This window comes from Salmo salar, chromosome ssa09, assembly GCF_905237065.1.
Source record: "Salmo salar chromosome ssa09, Ssal_v3.1, whole genome shotgun sequence".
NCBI lineage: Eukaryota > Metazoa > Chordata > Actinopteri > Salmoniformes > Salmonidae > Salmo > Salmo salar.
The window spans coordinates 90,444,424-90,460,944 of record NC_059450.1 but is presented as its reverse complement, the minus strand read 5'-3'; positions in this window follow the sequence as shown (position 1 = coordinate 90,460,944).

Genomic DNA, 16,521 nt, shown 5'->3' with positions numbered 1-16,521 from the left:
CTTCTCTTTTTGACTAGTAAACTCCCGGCGTCCTGTATTTAGGCACACAGCTCCCGCGTGAGCTTCAGATGATTTAAAGCCAAAGTATGTTCAATCTGAAACCTGCAGTGGCCTTACAGCATTTACAGTGATGCATAAGTCAGTGTTCATACTTCTTGAGCTTCGGGGAGCTGTCATACACATCCAATAAATTGGTTTGCACCGCACCACTCGGCTAATCTCTATAGCCATCCAGCTAATTACTGGCTAAACGACAAGACTTTACCTGTTGTCGTGTCTTTGGGCACCATTAACCCCTGTGCGGCCTCGGACATCCAGCGAAAAATCATATCGCCATTAGCATAACAAAATTTAATAATAAAAAATAAAAAAATAATTATATCGTTTTATAGATACACCTCTCCTGAATCGAACCACGTTGTCCAATTTCAAAAAGGCTTTACAGCAAAAGCAAAACATTACATTATGTTAGAGGAGTATATCGTAAAAGTAGCCACATAGCCATTTTCCGACCAACCATATACATCACAAATAACCAAAAAACAGCTAAATGCAGCACTAACCTTTGACAATCTTCATCAGATGACACACCTAGGACATCATGTTACACAATACATGCATTCTTTTGTTCGATAAAGTTCATATTTATATATAAAAACAGCATTTTACATCGGTGCGTAACGTTGACTAACTATTTTCCCTCAAATGCATCCGATGAAACAGAGCTACAATTTACTAAATTACTATTCGAAAACATTTTTAAAATGTAATATTGTCATTCTAAGATTTATAGATGAATATCTCTTGAAAGCACCTGTAATGCCAGATTTAAAAATAACTTTACTGGGTAATCACACTTTGCGATAAAAGGGGATGCGATACTCAGAACAATAGGCTAGCAATAGCAATAGGCTAGCCATCTTGGAACAATCGCATATCACATCTAGTCTTGTATACTATTGTCAATAATCCCTTACCTTTGGTTGTCTTCATCAGAAAGCACTTCCAGGAACCCCAGGTCCACAACAAATGTATTTTCGTTCGAAAAAATTACTCCTTTATGTTCCAAGAGCTTGTTCTTGTTAGCGCGTCTGAAGGCTGATCCAAATGCTTCGTCGGCCACGGGACAGCCATTTCGAGAAAATGCATTTTTTCCCCATTTAGGTTCGTTCAAACATGTCAAACGTTGTATAACATAAATCTTCAGGGCGTTGTTCAACAAGAGAGCCAATAAGATTCGAGGGGGACGATTGCATTGTGTTTCAAAACGTTTCGAAAGGGGAGGGTAACCAGGGGCGCCGGCGTCATAATGGTGATGGCCCTCTCCGTGTGACCACGTTCCACAGCGTCTCATTCATTCAATTTTAACAGTAGAAGGCTCAAACCAATTTGTGAAGACTGGGGACATCTAGTGGAAGCAATAGGAAGTGCTCAATGAACCATAGCTCACGGTGTGATTAATAGGCAACGTGATGAAGTTGAGTTCGCAATTCAGAATTCCACTTCCTGTTTCCATCTGTCTCGGGGTTTTGACTGCCATATGAGTTCTGTTATACTCACAGACACCATTCAAACAGTTTTAGAAACTTTAGGGTGTTTTCTATCCACAAGTATTAATTATATGCATATCCTAGCTTCTGAGTTTGAGTAGGAGGCCGTTTAAAATGGGCACAAATTCTTTTCAAAAATCGCTTTAGCGCCCCCTATCCTAGGGGAACGCCAAGAGGTTAACTGAAGACATGTTTATCAAAATAACTCCCTGTAATTATTATCACGCGATTAAACTGATTAATCGTTTAACTGTAATTAACTAGGAGATCGGGGCACCAAGGAAAATATTCAGATTACAAAGTTATAATTTTCCTAATATAACTTTCCTATATTATAACATTATATATTATATTATATTATATTATATTATAGTATAGGCCGATTATCTTCTGGTTTAAATGGTGTATTTTACCTCGCGTCCCAGTCTCATTCCAAACGTCGTAAATTGTTGTATCTGCACGAACCCAGCCTTTACTAAGAGTCATCCATACATCAATTGTCTTAAAATAATTTATTTACTAAACTAAGTAATTCACAGAAAGCATACAAACAGTTGGTTATCGTTACAAAGCATTGGTGGAGTAATGTGCCCTAGTGGGCTAAACAGGCATGGCTGGTGTCTTGTTAAAACAAAGGGTCTTAAAGGGCAGCTGAGAAGACACTACAGAGGTGATAAATATTAACAATTGATATGCTAAGCCTTTGCACATGAACGCTCACTCATTCGGGAACAATTGCAATCAATATATATTTACGCTCAGTGTGTCATCAGGATCCTTGTTGGAGAGTTTTTGTCCTGTTGGAGAGTTTTTGTCCGTGTTCTCTCTCTCTCAGTTAGAATGGATCTTTCAAAGCGACATTCATTAATGTCGTTATAGAATGGATGTTTCGTCGGTCTTCGCGTTCAATTATATAATTTCTAGCTGCAGACTATTAATTAATATCAAAGACTTGTTATTATTCTGTCGGTATCGATAGTCTACAAGTTAACCACGTGGTGTAGTTAACTTTCAGTAGAGGAATTGGATGGTCAAACCTATTGGCCAACTCGTAATGGAGTGGAGGCCTGGTCTGATGAAAGAAAATCAGGGTGGGGGTTTTATACGTGAACATAGAACAGGCTTGTCACATGACGCCTGGTCCTGTCTGTGTCCCTGGGGGGCGTGCCGATGACTGATTTAAGCTTTTAACAGAAATACATTCTATCACATTAACATCAGTACATAGCATCTCAACGTATTCCAAATAGCTTTATCCTTATTAATACATTATATACAACCATTTAGATGCAAGTCCCATAGCTGAGGCTATTATATAAACAGTATTATGGTAATATGGCTATATTGTCTCTTCTGAGTATCACAAAATTGTACCAAGCGGACCAGTTCGTAGCTGGATTCTTCTCCGATCTTTTATACCTTCTCCACAACATAAATGTTGTTCGGTTCCCCAATTCTGTGAGTTGGAAGAATTTCCTTTGTCTCTCTATGAAACCCCTCTGTGTCTCAACTGGGCCAGGCGGCAGGACATTCTCCTTTAGAATTTTACGACCCCTTCACACAGGGCCTGGGTGGGGGGAAAAGGTTGGGGGATGGTGCAAGGGGGAGGGGGTCAACTGTCCTCCCTGTACTCAAAGAGGGCAACGTCATGACAAAGTACTGAGATGTTGTAGTCCGTTTCCCGGTGCATGACATAGGAGCTCAGCCAAGATGGCATGAAGTTAAAAGGCTTAATCATTTTCCCACCTGCATCTCCATCCCGAAACCCCCCATTGCCCCCCAGCAAAATTAGCCTACATTTAGGCTATTGTTTATATGTGTATTTCACACTATGTTTAGGTAAAAATCAGAGTATAATACTGTATGGATATCAACCCAAATACATGTTCATGTCATCACCATCAATCAACTGCATTACAGTTAAAAATGACATTGACTACCACCACAGATCTCTGTTTACTAGCTATGCTACCAACTTATACAAATGGGAGTTAGCATTTAGCAGTTACTTTTTTTAAACCTGAAAAGTAAAAACGTGTTATGCATTGAAAACAGCCAAATACAGTACCAGTCAAAAGTTTGGACATCGTCTCATGGCAGGGTTTTTCTTTGTTTTTTTAAATATTTTCTACATTATTTTCTACATTGTAGAATAATAGTGAAGACATCAAAACTATGAAATAACACATATGGAATCATGTAGCAACCAGAAAAGTGTTGAAGAAATCAAAATATATTACATTTTTGAGATTCTTCAAAGTAGCCACCCTTTCCCTTGATGACAGCTTTGCACACTCTTGGCATTCTCTCAACCAGCTTCATGAGGTAGTCACCTGGAATGCATTTCAATTAATAGGTGTGCCTTGTTAAAAGTTCATTTGTTGAATTTATTTCCTTCTTAATGCATTTGAGCCAATCAGTTGTGTTGACAATAATTCCATATGTGTTATTTCATAGTGTTGATGTCTTCACTATTATTCTAATAGTAAAAATAAAGAAAAACCCTTGAATGAGTAGGTGTGTCCAAACTTTTGACTGTTACTGTATATCCAAATGGGATATAGCCACATTGTGGGCCTGCTGCAATACATCAATAATGACGGATTTGACAAATATCCACTTTGTTAGATCAGATTTATTGAATTTATTGAATGAGTCCTTCTTTTCCCCACGGTCTATGGCCATTACCTCCCCGATCTCTTTCCAGGAGTTCAAGCTCATTTTCGTGTCTTTGAAATCCCTACACAAGGTATCATATAGATGCCTTTCATAAAAGTTCTCCATGTTTGATGTCAAGCAAGTTGTCAAGGATGTGACTTTGTGTTTATGCAGCATGTACCGCACCCACCTACCGTCAACCAATCATGTCAGTGCGGAGCTAAGAGGTTAAGCAGTGAGCTCCTGTTCCTTATACCAAGGCTTCAATCCCGGCTTCAATCCCGGCTCGAGACATTTGTTTTTATTTTTTCCCCTAGTGGACGTCCTTGGGACCTGCAAAGATTTCTAATTCCGACTTGAATCTGGAGAAATCTTTCTGACTATATAATGCTTACAGCATATTCAAAGGGATTTTATGTACATATACAGACTCCAGAGAGAGGATTTGAGAAATTACTTAGCTTCGAAACAGTGTGTGTTTGCGTGTGTGCGTACATGTGTGCATTCCTACATTTGTGTGTGTGCATTCCTGCATTCCTGTGTTTTTGCATGTGCATGCAAGCAAGTGAGGTGTGTGTGTGTGTGTGTGTGTGTGTGTGTGTGTGTGTGTGTGTGTGTGTGTGTGTGTGTGTGTGTGTGTGTGTGTGTGTGTGTGTGTGTGTGTGTGTGTGTGTGTGTGCGTGCGCGTGTGTGTGGTAGCTCCAGCGGCAGCAGTCTGTATCAGCGTGGCTCAGTGGTGGATTAGGCCTGTCTGATGGAATATGAATTATACATAGTGCCTGGGATATAATTCTCTTCATTAGATGACAAAGCTGTGTTTGAATATTGCATACTGTGGTAATAACAGTGCTTTAATCAATCTGGACATGGGGGTTAAGGCAGAATACACACACACACTCAGGCACACACACACACACACACACACACACACACACACACACACACATGCAGGCACGCACACACACACAAACACACACACGGAACAGTGTAGTGAAAAGTGGTTGTCGTTATGGTAATGCATTAGTAATAATTATTTTATTGAAATTGGACGTGAATGATAATGCTAAGTAAAAACAATGTGTTGCTTCCCTCAATGTCATTTAGAATCTCTGTCATTTGACATGACTATTCATGCATTGTGTGTGATTCAGTGCCATAGAGCTACAGTACCATAGAGCTACAGTGTCATGGAGCTACAGTGTCATGGAGCTACACAGTGCCATAGAGCTACAGTGTCATAGAGCTACAGTGTCATAGAGCTACGGTGTCATAGAGCTACAGTGTCATGGAGCTACAGTGTCATGGAGCTACACAGTGCCATAGAGCTACAGTGTCATGGAGCCACAGTGTCATAGAGCTACGGTGTCATAGAGCTACACTGTCATGGAGCTACAGTGTCATAGAGCTACAGTGTCATAGAGCTACAGTGTCATAGAGCTACAGTGTTATAGAGCTACAGTGTCATAGAGCTACAGTGCTTCAGAAAGTCTTCCCTTGACTTATTCCACATTTTATTGTGTTACAGCCTGGATTAAATATATTTTTTTCTTACCCATCTACACACAATACCCCATAAGGAAAAAAATAAAACATGTTTTTAGAAATTTTAGCAAATGTTTTGAACATGAAATACAGAAATATCAACTTTACATAAGTATTCAGACCCTTAAGTTAATACATGTTAGAATCACCTTTGGCAGTGATTACAGCTGTGAGGCTTTCTGGGTAAGTCTCTAAGTGCTTTGCACACCTGGATTGTACAATACTTGCACATTATTCTTAAAAAAATTATTCAAGCTCTGTGAAGTTTAATGTTGATCATTGCTAGACAGACATTTAAGTCTTGCCATAGATTTTCAAGCTGATTTAAGTGAAAAATGTAACTAGGCCACTCAGGAATATTCAATATCATCTTGGTATGCAACTCCAGTGTATATTTGGCCTTGCGTTTTAGTTTATTGTCCTGCTGAAAGGTGAATGTGTCTCCCAGTGTCTGTTAGAAAGCAGACTTAACAATCTTTTCCTCTAGGAATTTGCCTGGGCTTAGCTCTATTCCGTTTATTTTTATGCTAAAAAACTCCATAGTCCTTGCTGATGACAAGCATACCCATAACATGATGCAGCCACCAACATGCTTGAAAATATGAAGAGTGGCACTCAGTGATGTGTTGTGTTGGATTTGCCCCAAACATAACGATTTGTATTCAGGACATAAAGTTAATTTCTTTGCCCTTTTTGTTTTTCAAGTTTTACTTTAGTGCCTTCTGTCATAAGCTTCGTCTTCTGATGAGGAGAAATCATCAGACCAATACGCAGCGTGGTAAGTGTCCATACTTACACTTTTATTTTTTAACCGTGAACACTAAACAAAACAAGAACACTAACGACAGTCCTGTAAGGCTACACAGCTATACAAAGAAACAATCACCCACAAACACAAGAGAAAATAAACCCACTTAAATATGGCCTCCAATTAGAAGCAACGACAACCAGCTGCTTCTAATTGGAGGTCGTTCCCAAAAGTAACATAGAAATAGACAAACTAGAAAACCCACATAGAAATAGAAAACATAGAACATAAACCAAAAACCCTGAAACACACAAAACAAACACACCCCTGCCACGTCCTGACCAACTACAATAACAAAATGACCCCTTTACTGGTCAGGACGTGACACCTTGCAAAAAGGATGCATGTTTTGGAATATTTTTTATTCTGTACAGGCTTCCTTCTTTTCCCTCTGTCAATTAGGTTAGTATTGTTGAGTAACTACAATGTTGTTGATCCATCCTCAGTTTTCTCCTATCACAGCTATTAAACCCTGTAACATCTTTATAGTCACTATTGGCATGGTGAAATCCTTGAGCTTTTTCTTCCTCTCCGGCAACTGAGTTAGGAAGGACGCCTGAATCTTTGTAATGACTGGTGTATTAATGCACCATCAAAAGAGTAATTAATAACTGTACCATGCTCAAAGGGATATTCAATGTCTGTTTTTAATTTTTATCCATCTACCTATAGGCACTCTTCTTTGCGAGACATTGGAAAACCTGCTTGATCATTGTGGTTGAATCTGTTTGAAATTCAATGCTCAATTGAGGGACTTACAATGCGGTGTAAGTGTGAAGATGAGGTAGTCATTCAAAAATCATGTCACACACTATTATTGCACACAGAGTGAGTCCATGCAACGCATTATGTGACTTGTTCATTGTATTTAGGCTTGCCATAACAAATGAGTGGAATAAGTATTGACTCAAGACATTGCTTATTCATTTGCTAACATTTCTAAAAACACAATTCCACTTTGACAATTTGGGGTATTGTGTGTATGCCAGCGACACAAAATATAAATGTAACCCAATTTTAATATCAAAATGTGAAAACATTTGAAAAAAGTCAGCTGGATTTTAGCACCTCCAGCTTTAGGGCAATGCAGGTAATGAACAGCTGGATATTAACACCTCCAGCTTTAGGGCGATGCAGGTAATGAACAGCTGGATATTAACACCTCCAGCTTTAGGGCGATGCAGGTAATGAACAGCTGGATATTAACACCTCCAGCTTTAGGGCGATGCAGGTAATGAACAGCTGGATATTAACACCTCCAGCTTTAGGACGATGCAGGTAATGAACAGCTGGATATTAACACCTCCAGCTTTAGGGCGATGCAGGTAATGAACAGCTGGATATTAACACCTCCAGCTTTAGGGCGATGCAGGTAATGAACAGCTGGATATTAACACCTCCAGCATTAGGGCGATGCAGCTAATGAACAGCTAGATATTAGCACCTCCAGCTTTAGGGCGATGCAGGTAATGAACAGCTGGATATTAACACCTCCAGCTTTAGGGCGATGCAGGTAATGAACAGCTGGATATTAACACCTCCAGCTTTAGGGCGATGCAGGTAATGAACAGCTGGATATTAACACCTCCAGCTTTAGGGCGATGCAGCTAATGAACAGCTGGATATTAACACCTCCAGCTTTAGGGCGATGCAGGTAATGAACAGCTGGATATTAACACCTCCAGCATTAGGGCGATGCAGCTAATGAACAGCTAGATATTAGCACCTCCAGCTTTAATTTCCTGCGGTGTTGACACAAAGGTTTTGGTGATTGATAGGACACCGTCTTGTCTTTGAAGACACTGCCTGCATGTTCGTGTGATGCTCCTCATGCAATCGTCATCAGTATGCTGAAACAACTCTACACCATCAACATCAAAATGTATAAACTCAAATGCTGGTAAAAATACTTTTACAGTCAAATAGAGAGGGAGAGAGAAGGGGGTATTGAGGGAAGAAAGAGAGAAGAAAGGGAGAGAGAGCGTAGTATGTTGCTAGCAAATTACGACTATATTTCATAGCATTTGTTTTTCATGGCCTTGTTTTATCATCAATAACAATGAATTTGAATGTCAAAGAAACATGCAAAACATACTCCGTATTTCCTAAAGGGTTTCCTAAATGCAGCCTGCATCACAAGAATGACTCAGAACCAGAAGATGGAGGCCTTGCCTCTGTTTCTGGTCCTGTGGCTGCTCTTATGTTGTGTTGCTACCTGCGCCGCTGTGCAATGGTATGACAGTTGCAGCTGAACCTTAGTCCACCAATTCCCCAATGGATTTTTATGTCCGGCCGCAGACCATGCCCTTAGCGCTATGGGCTTGTAGATTGCAGGCAAAAACATAAATCTCCTGCCGGTGTCATGCCGTCTGTCCCCCCTTCATGCGGCGTAACACCATTGCCCTTCCCCCTGCGTCTGCTGGGCTGTTCATCTCTGGTTCCCAGACATCCACCGCCCCAGTTATAGTGGGATCTGAGCCGTAAGAGGTTACAGAGCGCTAGGCCGAATATCCGTCCACCCATCCCTCTCCTCTCTACTTTCATCCCTCCCTGCCTCACTCCTCTCCGTCCCTCTCTTTCTCTGGTTTCTCACCTGGAATGGTTGTTTTTATTTTTTAGTTTCTCTCCGTTACTGCCCCCATCTCAGGACTTCTTAGATATGCAGATGTATTCTATTCTATTCTGTTCTATTCTGTTCTATTTGTTTATATTATTTTCTATTCTAATTCTGTCCTATTATGTTCTTTTCTGTTCTCCTCTGTTATATTCTATTCTGTTATTTTCTATTCTATTCTGTTTTATTCTGTTCTATTCTATTCTGTTCTATTCTATGATTTTCTATTTTATTGTGTTCCATTCTGTTCTGTTCTATTATTTTCTATTCTGTTCTGTTCTATTCTTTTGAATTCTATTCTATTCTATTCTAATCTGTTCTGTTCTATTCTATTCTGTTCTATTCTTTTCTATTCTATTCTGTCCATTCTGTTCTATTCTATTCTGTTCTGTTCTATTATTTTATATTCTATTCTGTTCTATTCCATTCTGTTCTGTTCTGTTCTATTCTGTTCTAATCTTTTCTATTCTGTCCCATTCTATAATAGTCTATTATATTCTAAAAGGGGACAAAGCTTTACGATATCACTGATATCAGCCATGTTTGTGTTTAAGCCAGAGGGACGAGAAGCATTGTTTCTCCAGGGCTCTCATTGTCTCCTTGTTAAGGGCTTTTAATGATGATTCTCTCTTCCTAATGGGAGCTCCCCTGTTCAAACTTTATGATGATTCTCTCTTTTTACCCTCTCTCTCCACCCCCTCTCTCGATGTCCCTTTCTGAAATTCTCCCTCTGTCTCTATGATCCTCTCCTCCATCCCCCTGTCACCTCCTCCACCTCCACCTTTTACCCCTCCACTCTCTTTATCTCTCTCTCCCCCTCTCTCTCTCTCGCTCTCCCTCACTCTCTCTCTGCCCATCCTTCTTTCTCCCTCTCTGCCACAGCTCTAACTTTACAGTGCAATTACTGAGAGTGTGCTATTTATTAATTTCACGGTTCACGGAGCATCACACACTATAAATAGTACAGGATGAGTAGCTCCGAGGATTGCTGGTTCAATCCTTTGTTTAGGCACTCATTTTGATTGTTTCTGTTTTAACCTTAACCCTTACATTTCAAAATGTGACCTTTAGGTCTTTAGCTAAAAGCAGCTATGACAATATAAAGATCAAGGTAGTTTGATTTTTGAAAAAATATGTAAATCATTATAAGGGAGAAACATCTCCACGATACAAATTAAATCCTCTTGTCTCTTGTTCTTAAAGAGCTATAAGACCGAAGACTTATCATATAACACTATCTTAGCCAACACTAACCAATACTATCTTATCCAACACTAACCAACACTATCTTATCCAACACTATCCAACACTAACCAACACTATCTTATCCAACACTAACCAACACTATCTTATCCAACACTATCCAACACTAACCAACACTATCTTATCCAACACTAACCAACACTAACAAACACTATCTTATCCAACACTAACCAACACTATCTTATCCAACACTAACCAACACTATCTTATCCAACACTATCCAACACTATCTTATCCAACACTATCCAACACTATCTTATCCAACACTATCCAACACTATCTTATCCAACACTAACCAACACTAACAAACACTATCTTATCCAACACTAACCAACACTATCTTATCCAACACTATCCAACACTAACCAACACTATCTTATCCAACACTAACCAACACTATCTTATCCAACACTATCCAACACTAACCAACACTATCTTATCCAACACTATCCAACACTAACCAACACTATCTTATCCAACACTATCCAACACTAACCAACACTATCTTATCCAACACTAACCAACACTAACCAACACTATCTTATCCAACACTAACCAACACTATCTTATCCAACACTAACCAACACTATCTTATCCAACACTATCCAACACTAACCAACACTATCTTATCCAACACTAACCAACACTAACAAACACTATCTTATCCAACACTAACCAACACTATCTTATCCAACACTAACCAACACTAACCAACACTATCTTATCCAACACTAACCAACACTATCTTATCCAACACTAACCAACACTATCTTATCCAACACTAACCAACACTATCTTATCCAACACTAACCAACACTATCTTATCCAACACTATCCAACACTATCTTATCCAACACTAACCAACACTAACCAACACTATCTTATCCAACACTATCTTATCCAACACTAACCAACACTACCTTATCCAACACTAACCAACACTAGACCAACACTATCTTATCCAACACTAACCAACACTATCCAACACTATCTTATCCAACACTAACCAACACTATCTTATCCAACACTAACCAACACTAACCAACACTATCTTATCCAACACTAACCAACACTATCTTATCCAACACTAACCAACACTAACCAACACTATCTTATCCAACACTAACCAACACTATCTTATCCAACACTAACCAACACTATCTTATCCAACACTAACCAACACTAACAAACACTATCTTATCCAACACTAACCAACACTAACAAACACTATCTTATCCAACACTAACCAACACTATCCAACACTATCTTATCCAACACTAACCAACACTATCTTATCCAACACTAACCAACACTAACCAACACTATCTTATCCAACACTAACCAACACTATCTTATCCAACACTAACCAACACTAACCAACACTATCTTATCCAACACTAACCAACACTATCTTATCCAACACTAACCAACACTATCTTATCCAACACTAACCAACACTATCCAACACTATCTTATCCAACACTAACCAACACTATCTTATCCAACACTAACCAACACTATCTTATCCAACACTATCCAACACTATCTTATCCAACACTAACCAACACTATCTTATCCAACACTAACCAACACTATCTTATCCAACACTAACCAACACTATCTTATCCAACACTAACCAACACTATCTTATCCAACACTAACCAACACTATCTTATCCAACACTAACCAACACTATCTTATCCAACACTATCCAACACTATCTTATCCAACACTATCCAACACTATCTTATCCAACACTAACCAACACTAACCAACACTAACCAACACTAACCAACACTATCTTATCCAACACTAACCAACACTAACCAACACTATCTTATCCAACACTAACCAACACTATCTTATCCAACACTAACCAACACTAACCAACACTATCTTATCCAACACTAACCAACACTGTCTGACACCTCTCTCTACAAGTAGTACGGTCTGGGATGCAATTATCTGCTTTTCCTCTGCAGCAAAGACACTAAGGAATAGAGCGTAGGCTCCGTCAACAGAACAGTGTTACTCTCACATTCTCAGTTTGAGAAAATGCTTCCCTTACTTCCTTCCTGTGTGTGTGTTTGTAAGTGAGTGCAATTGTGCATGTTTGCGTGCGTGCATGTGGTGTGTGTGTGTGTGTGTGTGTGTGTGTGTGTGTGTGTGTGTGTGTGTGTGTGTGTGTGTGTGTGTGTGTGTGTGTGTGTGTTTTTCTATGGTAATAATTTACAGCTGTCAAAACAACAGTTACCTAAGTTTTGAAAACAATTCAATAACCTAATGAATACAGGTTTTGGCTCAGACAACTTCTTGTAAACACTTATCTCACAAAGTTCTGCCGAAAAATTCATTTTCTCCTCTCCTTGTCTTCCCCCTGTCAAATAATGTATGCCTGATGCTTTCCCTCTTTGCAAAATGTTCAACCCCTTGTAAAATAACAGATTTTTTGTCCTTTGAAGAACTGTCAGATTTGATTACCTGCAAATCAATCGAGCTGTGAATTGTCTTGTTTTGAATTCACAAAGAACTTTGCACTGTTGCTCTGTCTCTATTGCTCTCTCTCCTTTTCTCACTGACTCTTTCCTTCTCATGAGGCTTTTTCTCTCTTTCCCTCACTTTTTGTCTTTCACTATCTCCCCCTTTTTTTCTCACTCTCGATTTCTCTCTCTTCTTCTCTCTCCCTCTCTTTCTGTCTCTTTTTCTCACTCTCCTTGCGTGATGCTGTCTCTCTCAGCAACACTTAGTTGACACACGGGGGGGCATTCTAAGCTAGCAATATACTAAGCTCTCTCTCCCTCACTGCTCTATATAGAATTGTTTTAAGAAGGTCATACCAAGGACCATTCTGCTATTTGATTTAGAATTTTAAGACCCCTTGAAGTATTTAACATTTTTGGTTGATTAAATTAATTTTTGGGCCTAACTGTTTTGACCCCATACAAACACATTGAATGACACTACAGATAGTCCCCCAAAATAATCTAAAGGAAGCTTGTTCTGAAGTGTCTGTGCTATATCTTAGAGATATTAGAAAGATCAGGAAACATTTATTATTTACCCCTTATTTTTGGCACTTAACAGTCTTCCATACATTTTTTCAACTGGTACCGGGAGACCTTCAGACGACTCTTGTGAGGCCTGTGGATATCATAGAGCAAAACAACAACATGAGAGGCTCACCTTTGCACGGTCCTATGAGTGTGTAGCCCAAACTGTTTGGACGCTACAGACAGAAGTTGACAGATCAGTTGTACTGAATTCAGACAAGTCCCAAGACGCTTGTGGGGTTCGTAGAGCAATTTTGTGAGAAGACCGATTTTCGGGATTTCTCATTCCCTGACAAACACCGCTCTAGCTCTGACACCTTTCACCGCAGATATGGAAGTGTGACATGGGCGGATCTGATGGATTGAGACGCATCCAACGCAAAAAACCCCAGATATCTCTAGCTTAAACTGACACATTTTTCTGGGGATTTTAGCATTATGCTAATTAGATTCCCTCTGGGGCACGGAATCAACCTTAGGGGGTTAATGTCTTATCTGGAATGTGTAACTGTATTCTGACTGGATATATGTGTCAGTTAGTGGTGTACTCCAGTAAAGGTTCAAGGTCTTATGCATAACCCATAAACCAGGACTCAGACCCAGGTGGTGTATAGACAGGATATGAATCAAATGGAAGTATAGATATCATGTTGTGCAGTGTAAATCACCAGTATGACCACTGGGCTATGTTGACAGTGTGTTGGTGGACACCGCAGGCTCCAAATCCACATTTAATGGCCTGCAGTATTAGGCTGTATATCTGGGATGGTAAAACCCTGTCTGAGGGGTGTGTGGGGTTGCTTGTGTTCGTCGGTCTGTGTGTGTGTGTGTGTGCTCCTGTCTGTCCCTCTTTGCGTGTGTGTCATATATCTCCTGTAGTAAAGTCGTGGCTGCCAGAGGCTCTCCTGATTGAGAAGGTGGTTCCTTTCACGGTGAACTTTACGATGTGCCTTTCCTCTTCGTCCTCTGTAGCCTGCTGAAATATCATGTTTGTTTATCTCTTGAGGGAATTTATTCTGCTGATTCATTGCCTGCTACTCCAGTGACAGCTGAAAGAATTAGATTTCCTCTTTATTTATTTGCTTCCTCTGGTGGAAAACTATTGTCTTGTGTGATACAACAAGAAAAATATTCCTCCTTCATGGTGGTCCCTGATGAAATAACAGAAAGGTAGAGAGAGAGAAGGAGGGACAGTGAGAAGCAGAGAGACAGAAAGATAGTCATTATAATGTTGCTTTTTCCAGCCAGGTCACCCGTGATACAAGTCAGTAGTCGACATCCATCCATGTCTGAGGACATTGGGAGATGATTTAGAAACTGGCCACTAGGGGGCAACACTGTTAGGCTTCGGGTTTGCTAAAATGTTTGGGATGGTGGATAGGTGTCAGCATCTGATTCCAAAGGTTGCAAATTCAAATCCAGCGATAGAAAGTTGTTTTTGAGATGATGTTTTAAAGCCTATCCCAAACCTTAATCCTTACCTTAACCATTCAGAGTGAATGCCTATCCTTATGATTTAGGACTTAATGCCTAAACATAACCCTAACCTTAACATTTTGGAGGTAATGCCTAAACATAACCTGAAACCATTCAAAATGTGACCTTTGCAACAACTTCGAAATTTGACATTTAAGAAATATGGATGAATGCCTAATTCTGACGTGAGACTGTGAGAGCTAGTTGGGTTTTGAATGTTGATTTTACCTCCGATTACAACGGTTGCAAGTTCAAATCCAGCAATAGACAGTTGTTTTTGAGAGTTTTATTTTAAGCCTATCCCAAACCTTAACACTTACCTTAACAATTCAGAGTTAATGCCTATCCTTAAGATTTCAGAGTTAACTTAACTCTAACCTTAACATTTTGGAGTTAATGCCTAAACTTAACCTTGACGTTTGCAACAACTTCGAAATTTTACATTTGGGAAAGGTGGATGACCGTTTAATTCTGATGTGAGACTGTGAGAGCTAGTTGGGTTTTTCATGTTGATTTTGTTGTCATCTTGTTCAAAGTGCTTTACTGAGTTATATGTAAAAATGGAAATACTTTTTATAGCATCTCAGTACTCTCATTGCAGCTTATTTTAGTTTAAAATAAACCCACTCTATTCTCTCTGACAGAAAACAAAACAACAACATTAGATCAGACTACTCTTTCTGCTACACTATAAAAGGATCCATTTACTATGCCACGCACACACACACACACACACACACACACACACACACACACACACACACACACACACACACACACACACACACACACACACACACACACACACACACACACACACACACACACACACTGAGAGAGAGTGCAGTAAAATGATGTATTCAATATGCAAAACATACACCACACAGGCAAATATTCTGATTTTACTGTTGCAGTCAGGGGAGCTAGCTTATAAATTGTGATGTATTGTCCAATATATTACAATTACAGTGGCGGAAACAGCCAGAGCGTATCCCTATCACCGTGGACAATCTATTCCCACTTATTACGGAAGTTTATGATTTGAGACTGGTCTGACTTGATGTGATCTAAAGTTCATTAAAAATGACATTGAGCAATGATAAAGCACTGGGAGAGAGGAGAGAGAAACAGCAAGATAAACAGAGTGTGTGTGTGTCTGCATGTGTGCGTGCGTGCGAGCGAGCGTGTCCACTACGGTGCAGGTCATTGTAGCCGAAGGTTTTTCAGTCAGATGCTATTCTAACTGTGAAGCGGTTCACAGCCCTGTGAATAACAATAAGTAAAGGATCCTGAGCAGAGTAAAGTGCCGTGCTGAACCATGCAGATGTATTTCAAGCACTTCAAATCCTCAAGGAAAGCACCTTCTCTCAGGACATCCAATTTCCCACTCCATGTTGAATCAATCAGAATTTTTCTCTCTATTTGTGCCATCACTGGTTCAGTGGCATGACAAGACAAGACCACTGGGTTTGCTTCCCAGTAAGTCTGAAGCAGAACTGGGTTCAAATGCTTTTCAAAATATTTCAAGTACTTTGAGTGTTTGCTTATGCCGGCCTGCAG